The 12,507-nt window shown below is 40.6% G+C and overlaps 1 long non-coding RNA gene across 2 annotated transcripts in view; it reads right to left on the bottom strand.

The window, feature by feature from the left end:
• The window catches only part of LOC122539936, a 76,876-nt gene extending 64,381 nt beyond the window's left edge, over nucleotides 1–12,495 (bottom strand). For both annotated transcript variants that reach the window (XR_006309210.1, XR_006309211.1), the window contains exons 1-3: nucleotides 12,356–12,495; nucleotides 11,477–11,526; nucleotides 8,981–9,139 (exon numbers count right to left, since the gene is read on the bottom strand). This is a non-coding gene — a long non-coding RNA (uncharacterized LOC122539936). The remainder of the gene's footprint in view (nucleotides 1–8,980; nucleotides 9,140–11,476; nucleotides 11,527–12,355) is intronic.
• Between the last annotated feature and the right edge of the window lie 12 nt (nucleotides 12,496–12,507).

Below are 12,507 nucleotides of genomic sequence, written 5' to 3'. Positions count from 1 at the left end.
TTATTAAAGTATTAATTGAACAAAGAACATGTCAGGTGAAAAATTCAAAAATTTTGATAACAAATACTGGTGCAAATGCATGTACAACATTCTACTTAGAAATCTGAATACAGCCTCATCCACAGACCTCTTCATATGTGCAAACATATTCCTACTTTGTCAGCTGGCCAATAAGCTGGGATGAAAACGGGGCAGATTGTACAGAGGCAATTTGCTTTGGAAGGTTACCATCTATAAGGTTGAAATCTGCACTCACTTATGCGAGATTGCTACAATTTTATAACTACATTCAATATTGATCACAAGTTAACTAGGAATAAGTATCTAGGGTTTCTATTTTAGAAAACAATATTTTCCCTGTTAAATTACTCCCAAGTGATTTTCTTTGCAATCTTCTGGCTGCTATATCAATGCAAAAACCACAAGAAAGGGAACCAGATGGTTGAGAAAAAGAGATACTTATTGCAGACTTTGTGCACCAAAATAGTATAAGTCCCTTGGCTTTCCAGTGCTTGGCCAAACCAAATCTCAGTAAGGTCTCAACAAGCCTTTCTTCAAAATCTTTTGTCCCCAGATTCCTGTTCTCAATCACAACAATAACCCCTGTTAGAAGTTTTCACATATGCATGGTAAACTAGGTTTAGGATTTGCTGCGATCATTTTTCATCCAGAGACAGTCAAATAATCTGGTGTCACTTACTATTGAGTAATAGCACATTAATAAAAGCATTTGGAAGAAATGCCAAAAAAAAGTGCCAAATGGAATTGTATCCCAGCAAGGAATTGAGTGCCTTTAGGAAAGATGAGCAAAATGTAATTATTTTGTTTAATATTAGTCATGCTGTGACTGGAAGGTGGGGTATAGCACTAGATGAATTGCTCATTCAGAGAGTCAGTGCAGACACAATGGGCCAAATGGCCTTATTCTGTACAATAACAATTTTGTAATTCCATGTTATATTGCAGATTGATTGATTAGACTATTCACTACTTGTTTTCACACAATAGTCTACATTTGAGTATTTTACATTACTGCTTGCAGCATCATGTGTAATCAGGAATTTTCTAAATATCATCCATTTCCATTTCATTAATTGTACTTAATTTCTTGTCTACATTGTGAAATTCAGTTTGGTATTCTCTTCAATATTATTTGTGAATCAGAAATAGGCACAACAGTTCCTTCATGTGAACTGTGTGCATAATATACAAACTGATGAGAAGTGCTCAGCTCTCATTAACTTGGTAATTTAAACAGAAAACGGTGAAAATACTCAGAGTCAGCAATATCTGTGAATAAACTGAGATTCTTTTTCCATAAGTGCTGCTTGACCTGGTCAGTATTTCAACCATTTTCCACTGCTACTGCAGATGTTAGAAATTTGAAATGTTTTACTCTTTGTCTTCAGTCTGTCTTTTCAAAATCCATTGTGCAATTCTATAATTCAAAGTTTGGGAGAAGATTTGTAGCTCGGGTGCTCGTTGTTGTTGTTCTGTTTGCCGAGCTGGGAATTTGTGTTGCAGACATTTCGTCCCCTGTCTAGGTGACATCCTCAGTGCTTGGGAGCCTCCTTGAAGCGCTTCTGTGATGTTTCCTCCGGCATTTATAGTGATTTGTACCTGCCACTTTCGGTTGTCAGTTCCAGCTGTCTGCTGCAGTGGCCGGTATATTGGGTCCAGGTCGATGTGCTTATTGATTGAATCTGTGAATGAGTGCCATGCCTCTAGGAATTCCCTGGCTGTTCTCTGTTTGGCTTGTCCTATAATAGTAGTGTTGTCCCAGTCGAACAACATGATTGGTACAAGTCACTATAAATGACATCACAGAAGCGCTTCACAGGAGGCTCCCAAGCACTGAGGATGTCACCTAGACAAGGGACGAAATGTCTGCAACACAAATTCCCAGCTCGGCGAACAGAACCACAACGATTCTATAATTATTTGTATCTTATATGTTTACTTGCCTTCTCAAAGAAAACGTTGTATGATGATCACAGGAAGAGAGAAATTATTAAATTGGACCAGGGTTCTACTGTGTTCAGGATCATTTTTTTTCTACACTCTTAATCCTACAATGCAGTGTGTTAACCCGGAAAGCAATGAATTGTTCTTTCACTTGCATTTATATAGCACTCTTGATATAAAGCATTTCAGGGTGTTTGTCACTGAGGTATGCAAGAGAATATTTAAAAAGCTTGGTCACAAAGTTTTATCTTAAAAGAAGAAAATGTAGCGAGTTGGAGACATCTATGGAGGAAATTCCTGAACTTAGGACCTGAAGAGGTAACGGTACTGCCAATGATAGGGTAATTAAAATCAGGAATATTCAAGAGTTCAGAATCTCCAGAGGACTGTAGGCATGGAAGAAATTATTACAGAAAGAGATGACAACTAAAGCAAAAGCAGAGGACACTACAGAAGTGCAATCAAGAATGACAGTTTCATAACGAGACCAGAATCAATGAAGGCCAAAGAGCATGAGGGAGATGGGGGGGACGTCTGAATGGAAACTTGATACAAGTTATAACAGTGGCAGTGAAGATTTGGATGACCTCAGGTTTGCAGAGGGTAGGGGAGCTGTTCAAGATGTGCGGGATAGTCAAGTCAGGAGCTAACAAAGGCATGAATGAGTGATGTAGCAGCAGTAAAGCTGAGAAGGTATTTGTGCAATGCTCGTGCACATGTGTGGTAGGGAATTCAGTAAGAAGTTGAAGATAGCTCAATAGCATAGAAGACTAAAATTATATTATATACTCTTGTTTACAACAATGCAGCTGTGTCTTAATTGGAGAACCTGTGAAAAGTATACTGTCGCATACAACATAATATGCTCCATCCACAATTTCCTCCTTCCCAATATTCTTAGTTTCTTCCAGATGGGCAGGAATTCCCAATTGTTTTGATAATTTGAAGAGCCACAATTCCCAGACTGAACATGCAGCATAGTTCAATTCTCCTCCAGCAACAATATCAAATAGGAGCCAAGATTGAGGATGACAAGGAGACAAGCTATAAGAACCTGGGGTATCAGAGTGTAGCAATGGCTTTGTAAAGGGGATGGGGAGACAAATTGTTAATGTGAACTAGGCTAAACAGGATAATGGTAACCAAAGCTGGGAAGGATGGGAGAGATTTTTTTTTCCCAACACAATAATGCAATCTAGTTATCAAGAACTGATGTTGATCAACCAGCAGCAATTTCAAGGAATTATGAAATTCTCAGTTTTCCAGTTGTCATTGGAAGAGAATTGCATCTGTGAATATTTCATACATCGTTTAGACCAAAAGGGTTCATAATAATGGTGTTGTCTCAAGTTGCATTTAGAATCTTAGATGGAACAAAAATGGACACTTTTTCTTTCCTTTGACATAAAACCAACCATTTAAAATTTGGCAGTACTTAAACAGTCTCAAAAATGAATCATCTGAGAATGAAAATTTCATATTATTGCAAACATGGGTGCAAGGGTTGAGGAAGACTATTTCCTGCTGGCAATATACACGTAAAGCAGTTTTAACATAGTTGAGAGACATTTGGTCTGTTTTGAGTCCTGCGTTTGCATTGGTCAGTTACTACTGTATTTAACATTCTTTACTACTGTTCAAAGATATAAATATCATGTCAAAGGACAAAGATTTTTGTACTGTATGTGTGATCTGTAAATATTTGGCACTCTATTGTATGGATGTGGGGATTTTAATTTACAGTTGTAGTCTTTGAATCAAATTATATGAAAATGCTGTATAAAATTCGTCATTAGTGTTTCTGAAATTACTGAAATGGGTAAGAATGTCTTTTTAATAGTTGTGCTATTGGAATATCTGAATAAAAATATTTTTATTAAAACTTATGAAAGACTGCACATTCACCTTAATCACTCTTTCAATCCATTCTGAGTAATTGGCTGGAAACTATATTGCTGCTGACATTAGAAAACAAAACAGGTACACGTAATTATGCAAGAGGTAAGATGGCACAATGGTAGGATGGAAATTTGGAAATAAGCTAGCAGCAGATAATAGATTGAACTTTGCAGCGCTAACTGGCAGGAATCTATTTTTAATGCATTAGCAAATCTTGCATATCCATTAAACAACATATGCTAGATTAAATAGTACTTTGGTTATTAACTGCAGCAAAATCCTGCATTCAGATTTATGGCTTGAAGGTGGTATCAAACTAGCAAGGAAAACTTCCTGATAGATTTGGATTGAATGATGCCTGCTTTTGTTTCATGGGATGTTTTCTTGCATCATGAGAGAGAAGATACTGTTGCATTGAGATTTGCTGCTGGCAGTGAACTGAAATCAGATCATAGCTGGCTGAGGGAGGTAAGGTGAGTTGTGGTGGATCTACAAAAACATGTAGGAGCAGAATGAGGAACTTGGAAGCTGAAGTACACAGGGACGATGACCATCTATTACAAGCATGAATGTCAGAAGAGCCAGAGTTACAGAAAGAAGGACAATGACAAGGTCCTGAGAGTCTAGCGTAACAGATGATGGGCCCAAATGCCAGGGAGTACATATTGAGGACGGAGAGTGCATAATAGTGTAGTTGAGACCAGGATACTGTTGTTATAAAGTATAGGGTTCACCATTGGTCAAAAGTTCTCATAAGGACGGAGGCAATAAAGACTATGCTAACCAGATCTTAGCTTTTTGTCTGCATTTCACCTCAGACAGAGAAGATGGGTAAAAGTACACCCAGTGCTTCTGCTAGCTATGATGAATCTAGAGAAAAACTAACAAAATGTGACAAAGTACTTTGCATAAAATATGCCAGGAATGTCAACAAAAGGGAACCAGCAGAAGTCATGATTATAACAATGTTTGGTTGCTGATTGCTATGTAGTTGAATATACGGTTGGCATAGCAACAACGTGCAAATGTCAGCGATGTCAAAGGATTCTGTTATTCAGCTGCTTCTGGAAGATATTTTTCCTTATGAATTGGGAGGTAATTTAATTTCAACAAATTTCAGAGTAATTAAAGGATTTAATTTCAAAATCACCAGTTCATTCCAGGGCTCCAATGAGGATGGGTAGCATCTTATAATTAACTATGCACAGATATATTAAGGAGGTAATTAATGCCTTGTTCAGAAGAGCCAACAAATTTGTGAAAAGCAGATTCAAAGCCAATTGGTCAGATGCTACATCATCACTGGATTTCCAGAGGTAGAAGAAGCAATTGATTGAATGTCATACATTCGATTAGATTAGATTAGATTACAGTGTGGAAACAGGCCCTTAGGCCCAACAAGTCCACACCGACCCGCCGAAGCGAAACCCACCCATACCCCTACATTTACCCCTTACTTAACACTACGGGCAATTTAGTATGGCCAATTCACCTAACCTGCACATCTTTGGACTGTGGGAGGAAACCGGAGCACCCGGAGGAAACCCACGCAGACACGGGGAGAACGTGCAAACTCCACACAGTCAGTCGCCTGAGTCGGGAATTGAACCCGGGTCTCTGGCGCTGCGAGGCAGCAGTGCTAACCACTGCGCCACCGTGCCGCCCGTGCCACCGTGCTGCTATTCATAGAGATATACAGCACAGAAACATACTCTTTGGTCCAACGTGTCCATATCAATAAGATATCCCAAATGAATCTAGTCCCATTTGCCAGCATTTGGCCCACATCCCTCTAAACTCTTCTTATTCATATACCCATTCAGATGTCTTTTAAATGTCTCCACCACTTCCTCTGGCAACTCATTCCATACATGCACAACCCTCTGTGTGAAAAAGTTGCCCCTTAGATCCCTTTTAAGTCTTTCCACTCTCACGTTAAAACTATGCTCTCTAGTTTTGGACTCCCCCACCCCGGGAAAAAGATGTCTATTTACCCTATCCATGCCTCCCATGATTTTATATAAGGTCACTCCTCAGCCTCCGACACTCCAGGGAAAATAGCCCCAGTCTATTCAGCCTCTCCCTATAGCTCAAACCCTCCAACCCTGGAAACATCCTTGTAAGTCTTTTCTGAACTCTTTTAAGTTTCACAACACCCTTTCTAAAGCAGGGAGACCAGAATTGCACACAGTGTTCCAATAATGGCCTAACGAATATCCTGTACAGTTGCAACATGACCTCTCAACTCCTATACTCAATGCACTGACAAATACAGGCAAGCATACCAAATGTTTTCTCTACTATTCTAACTGCCTGCGCCTCCACTTTCAAGGAGCTATGAACCTGCACTCCAATGTCTCTGTTCAGCAACACTCCCAGGACCTTACCATTAAGGATATTACTTCTAATTTGTCTTTGCAAAATGCAGCACCTATCATTTATCTAAATTAAACTTCATCTGCTATTCATCAGCCCATTGCCCCATATGATCAAGATTCTGGTGTACTCTGAGGTAACCTTCTTTGCTGTCCAGTTTAGCTCCAATTTGGCGTCATCTGCAAACTTACTAACCATATCTCCTAGGTTGACATCCAAATCATTTATATTAATGATGAAAAGGAGTGGCTCTGGCAGTGATCCTTGTGGCATACCACTGATCACAGGTCTCCAGTCTGAAAAGAAACCCACCACCACCATCCTCTGTCTGCTACCTTTGAACCAGTACTCTCTGTATTCCACGAGATCTAATCTTGCTAACCTGTCTACCATGATGAATCTTGTTGATTGCCTTACTGAAGTCAATATAGATCACATTCACCGCTCTACCCTCACCAATCCTCTTTGTTACTTCTTCAAAAAACTCAATCCAGTTAGTGAAACACAATTTCCCAGACACAAAGCTACATTGACTATCCCTAATCAGTCCTTGCCTTTCCATATACATGTAAGCCCTGTCCCTCAGGATTCCCTCCAACAACTTGCCTAACACTGATGCCAGGCTCACCGGTCTATAGTACCCTGGCTTTTCCTTACACCTTTCTTAAATAGCGACACCATGTTAGCCAACATCCAGTTTTCCAGCACCTCACCTGCGGCTATCGATGATATAAATATCTCAACAAGGGGCCCAGCAATCACTTCCCTAGCTTCCTACAGAATTCTAGGGTACACCTGATCAAGTAGGAGAAAGTGAGGACTGCAAATGCTGGAGATCAGAGCTGAAAAATGTGTTGCTGGAAAAGCGCAGCAGGTCAGGCAGCATCCAAGGAGCAGGAGAATCAATGTTTCGGGCATAAGCCCTTCTTCAGGAATGAGGAAGGTGTGCCAAGCAGGCTAAGATAAAAGGTAGGGAGAAGGGACGTGGGGGAGGAGCGTTGGGAATGCGATAGGTGGAAGGAGGTTAAGGTGATGGTGACCCGCACCAACCAACCCAACCACCCCGTGGCGGAACACTTTAACTCCCCCTCCCACTCTGCCAAGGACTTGCAGGTCCTTGGCCTCCTCCATTGCCAGACCATGGCAACACGACGCCTGGAGGAAGAGCGCCTCATCTTCCGCTTAGGAACCCTCTAATCACAAGGGATGAATGCAGATTTCTCCAGCTTCCTCATTTCCTCCTGCTCCTTGGATGCTGCCTGACCTGCTGCGCTTTTCCAGCAACACATTTTTCAGCTTATACCTGATCAAGTCCAAGGGATTTATCCACCCTGATGCATCCAGCACCACTTCCTCTGTACTATGGACATTTTTCAAGATGTCGCTATTTATTTTCCCACTCAGTTCTCTAGCTTCCATATCCTTCTCCATAATAAACACTGATGCAAAATACTTATTTAGTATCTCCTCGATCTCCTGCGGTTCCACATATAGGTGGTCTTGCTGATCATTAAGGGGCCCTATTCTCTCCCGAGTTAGCCTTTTATTCTTAATGTATTTGTAACATCCTTTGGATTCTCCTTAATTCTATTTGCCAAAGCTAACTCATGCCCCCTTTTTGCCCTTCTGATTTCCCTCCTAAGTATATAACAATTGCCTTTATACTCTTTGAGGGATTCACTTGAACTCTGCTGTCAATACCTGACATATGCTTCCTTCTTATCTTAACCAAAAACTCAATTTCTCTTGTCATCCGGCATTCCTCACACCTATCAGCCTTGCCCTTCACTCTAACAGAAAAATATTGTCTCTGGACTCTTGTCTCATTTTTGAAAGCTTTCGATTTTCTGGCTGCACCTTTACCTATGAACATCTGCCCCCAATCAACTTTTGAAAGTTCTTGCTTAATACAATCAAAATTGGCCTTCCTCCAGTTTATACCTTCAAATTTTAGATCCTGTCTATTCTTTTCCATCACTATTTTAAAACTACTAGAATTATGATCACTTGCCCTATTAATAGCTTGGTCACCTACCATGCCGTATTTCCCAAGAGTAGGTCATGTTTTATACCTTCTCCAGTATGTATATCCACATACTAATAAGAACATTTTCTTGCAAAAACGTAACAAATTCCTCTCCATCCAAGCCCTAACAATATGTGTTGTACTATGAGTTGTTTGGAATCATTTTGTGGTCATCATGAATTAAATGATTGGGAGAAAATATGTGCTGTTCTTGAGTGACCACCACGAACAAGCCCAGCAGATGCGCTTGCTTTCCAATTGTCTCTCCTACTTTCTGTCATACTCAGGTGCCACAACTGCTTGCTTCCCTCAACAATTATGAGGGATGCTCTTTGGAAAAAGGAGTACCCTGTGAAGATCTGGCTCATGACAACTATGCAGATTCCAAAAAGCCTTAAGAGTATACGTTCAATGCCTCCTATGGCTTGAAGGCAACACTGGAACACTGAAGATTAGGTTCCACTGCTTGGCTCACTTCAGTGGAGCATTAGAGTACATCTCAGATTCTCATGAATCATTATGACTTGCAGCACCCTCCAAATTCCTATGCAACAAAAGGATATGAAATTGTCCAACAGGGAGATGGAGCAGCTGGATGTCTCTTCAAGTGAGGAAGGTAAAGAGTCTAAGGGAGTGTATGACATAGCTATACTGCTGATGCAATGTCAATGGAAGATGCCAGATAGAATGATCTTGCCCAATGTCCGATCTTACCTCCAACAAATGTTGTGATGAAAATGTCTATGGATCTGGCATATTTCGTTTGGACCAATCTGTGACCTCTAGTACCCAGAAGGAAGAGTGCTGCAGATTCCCTCGCATGCTTTGTATGTCTCAATGCTTTGTAGAAACTCTTTACATTCATGCAGTCACCTGAAATACAACAATGTCACAACTACAGAAGCTATTTAGATATTAGCCTTTGATGGATGATAAACTGATGAAAAGTGCCTGCTGGCTTGCCAGTTGGTTTCTAAACTCTGGCTTGAGAAAGGTTACGCAAAAGTGAAATCTGAACTAGATGATTTTGAGATCCCACCACTTCAGATTTTACACAATGATTGATATTTCCATAGCGCCATCATTGATTGTCCATTTGCGTCATGTCCTTAAGTGTACCTATCAATTTGTACAACTGTTAACATAATAACAATTCCATTCAACATACATGAATAAAATAATTTAAACTATACATTTATATGACATATAATATTCATGGAAAAAATCAACACTTTGAGCTATTAGTTTTTTTTATCTTACTTTTCCAATACTATGTTTTGATGGTTATCCTTACATCCGCAAATGAGTTGGAAGCAGCCTGTTGATTGCTTTGTCCCACTACCTGAGATGACCTTGACTTTCATCATCCAATGGCTCAGGCTTAGATCTTCAGCCTGCTGAGGGGTTTCCTGTATATGTGCAGTTGCACCAACTTCAGCTTCACCTACTGTCGATGATGAGGTCACTGGGAGAGTGAAGGAGGAGCAGTAGCTCACCCATGGATCCTCTCTGGTGCATGTTGCATCTCACAGATGTCAGATGGAGTTGGGCAGCCTGGAGAGAGATCAAGGTGCTTCGCCCTTTCATAACCAAGTCACTTTTGTTTAAACCCCGTGGCGGAATATGGCAGCACTGAATGCTGTGCTAGACACTCCCTGATGGTCACTAACTGTACCAGAAAGTATGCCATGTTCTCAGGTACTGGAACGACAGAACTGTGGACACAAATGGACTTATTCAACATTTTCTCAAGGTTGTGCATGGCCTCCCCACATCTCTACGAGCTGTTCCCCTAACAGTATTTGCTTCTTTATGAAGTATCTTACAACTGTTTCCAGAATTGGGTCTAAACATGGACCTGGTTTCAAAATACCCTCTGATTACTGGGGCCCTCAGGTATGGGGATATCTTAGTGGTACCTTCACTAAATTATGACCTCAAGTTTATCTGTGAAATCATAACCACTGAACTGAATGTCTCTACATTGGTAGAGAGTGCAGGATAATGATGTGATGGTGTAATTCCTCCTGGTTTGTTTTATCCTCGGAGGCAAAGGTTGGGCTTGCTGCAGATTGTTTATTTCCATTTATCATGATTAAGTAGCTGCATAACAAAAATTAACTAATGGTTATGGACATTCTCTTTCCACATCATCGTACCATGTCTGAATCCTTATGCCCAGTTTTGAAAAGCAGGCTGTAAATATCGTCATTGATATTCTAGCTTTAATATCAGCAATGGATTGGCCACCAACCTCCTTGTCAGTTCCACAGTCTCTTCTTCCATAGCGATTAGGATTCTAATTTCTAGGACCAACCCTATCTTTGCCTGACCCCTAATGTTATGCATTTTTAGTCATGTGGGCAGGAGGAACTGAAAGTCATGTTAATAAGCTCGAACCCCTTAATGACTATGTATGCCTATGAGACCTACGGTTACCTGCAAGTAAATGTTCAATTGATATACACTTCTACAATTTTCGCAGCATAAACTGGATCCTGCACACTTCTACAGTTTTCGCAGCATAAACTGTTCCATCTGGTACTAAGGGTCGAAGATCCAATGTTCTGCATGGCATTTCTATCCATTCTTATGTTTACGTTGTTTGATGCTCGAATCACTGCCATTTTGTAGTGATTACATTGTGTCACTTGCTACTGCAGAATGCAGAAGATCTATTATCTCTGTTCTATCTTATTCCTGATGTATTTGAATCCATTTGGGCAGAGTTAATAAATCACCATGACCCCATCCAGACCATTCTACTTCACTTTAAATGAAGAGACCATTAAAAACAAAGCCATCTTTTAAAGTCCTATCTTCATGAAAAAGATCACCTTACTTGCTCCCATTTTTCAGAAAATTTATTCCATTCAGTGATATTGTCTACAGGATGATGATGAACTCGCTTACTTGCAGAAAACTGACATGAAAACCATTCTCCCTGATCTAATGTACCATTTAAGTGAAGTGCTGCATCATATCATGTAGAATTTGAAACTAAATACCATATGTACTAGCACGAGGTCATGATGTAATAAAGCAGTGCTGTATTTAGTTTACTAAATGCAATTTGATGTTTCAAAAGATTGCAGAAAGATAAACAATTTTATTTATATACTAGCCCTTGTAGCTTTTATTTTAAACTTTCATCGAGAACAAAAATAGTATCAAATGAATTAGTATTCCAAAAATAGGTTATCCACTCACTGGTATCAACTGAACAGAATTAGTCTTCCACAGCATATAGTAGTTCATTGCTGAAATTAAAAGAAGAAATATTAATGTACTCAAGTACTTGATGCATTAAATTTGAGTTAAAACATTCTTGCTTATATCAAGATTGAGTGCTTGCCTGAAGCAGGAATTCACAAAGTGAAATTGATTTCGACAAAGCATTTTTGAGACTGGGATTAAACAAGAGGGAAATACCAAATAGCCTCTATGTTGTGAACCACTGCATCAAAATATTTTGAAGGGGCTTGTCTCAAGACAGTTATGGAAATACTTTCCAGTTGATAACATCAAAAGGTTTACTAACCAGGTATTGTCAGGGTCTGTAGGTGGGGAGGGAGTCACACTGACAGTAGGAGCGTGAGGGGAGGGAGTCACACTGACAGGGGGAGAGTGAGGGGAGGGAGTCACCCTGTGTTCACCATAGTGAGTGTGTAAGGAGTGAGTGTGAGGGGAGGCAATGGGCTGGTGGTATTATTGCTGGAAAGCTAATCCATTAAATCAGGAAAAGTTCTGGGGACCCCAGTTCAAATCCCATCACAGCAGATGGGGGAATTATGGATTCAATAAAACTCTGGGTTTAAGAGTCTAATGATGACCATGAATCCATTGTCGGAAAAAGCCATCCGGTTCACTAATGTCCTTTCGGGGAGGAAATCTGCCATCCTTACCTGGTCTGGCCTACACGTGACTCCAGACCCACAGCGATGTGGTTGACTCTTAACCTCGCTAGGGGTTGGGAGATTAAGTGTGATGGGGAGAAACGAAGCAGATAGAAAGTGGGGGCAGGAGAAGATGGAATGAAGGGGGAGGGTTAGCGAGGGAAGGGAGGACAATCCAAGAAGAACAACAAACCTCGCGCCAGGGAGAGACGTTGATGGCGTGGCGTGATTACGTCACTCAGACGCGGAGAAGGCTGCTGATTGGTGGAGCGGCTGTCTGTTATTCAGCTTGTGGCTCGAGCACCGGGATTCATTAGAGAGAGAGAGCGAGCGCGAGAGCTGTGG

This window comes from Chiloscyllium plagiosum, chromosome 33 (genome assembly GCF_004010195.1).
Source record: "Chiloscyllium plagiosum isolate BGI_BamShark_2017 chromosome 33, ASM401019v2, whole genome shotgun sequence".
NCBI lineage: Eukaryota > Metazoa > Chordata > Chondrichthyes > Orectolobiformes > Hemiscylliidae > Chiloscyllium > Chiloscyllium plagiosum.
This window is presented reverse-complemented; position numbering and strand designations above follow the sequence as displayed.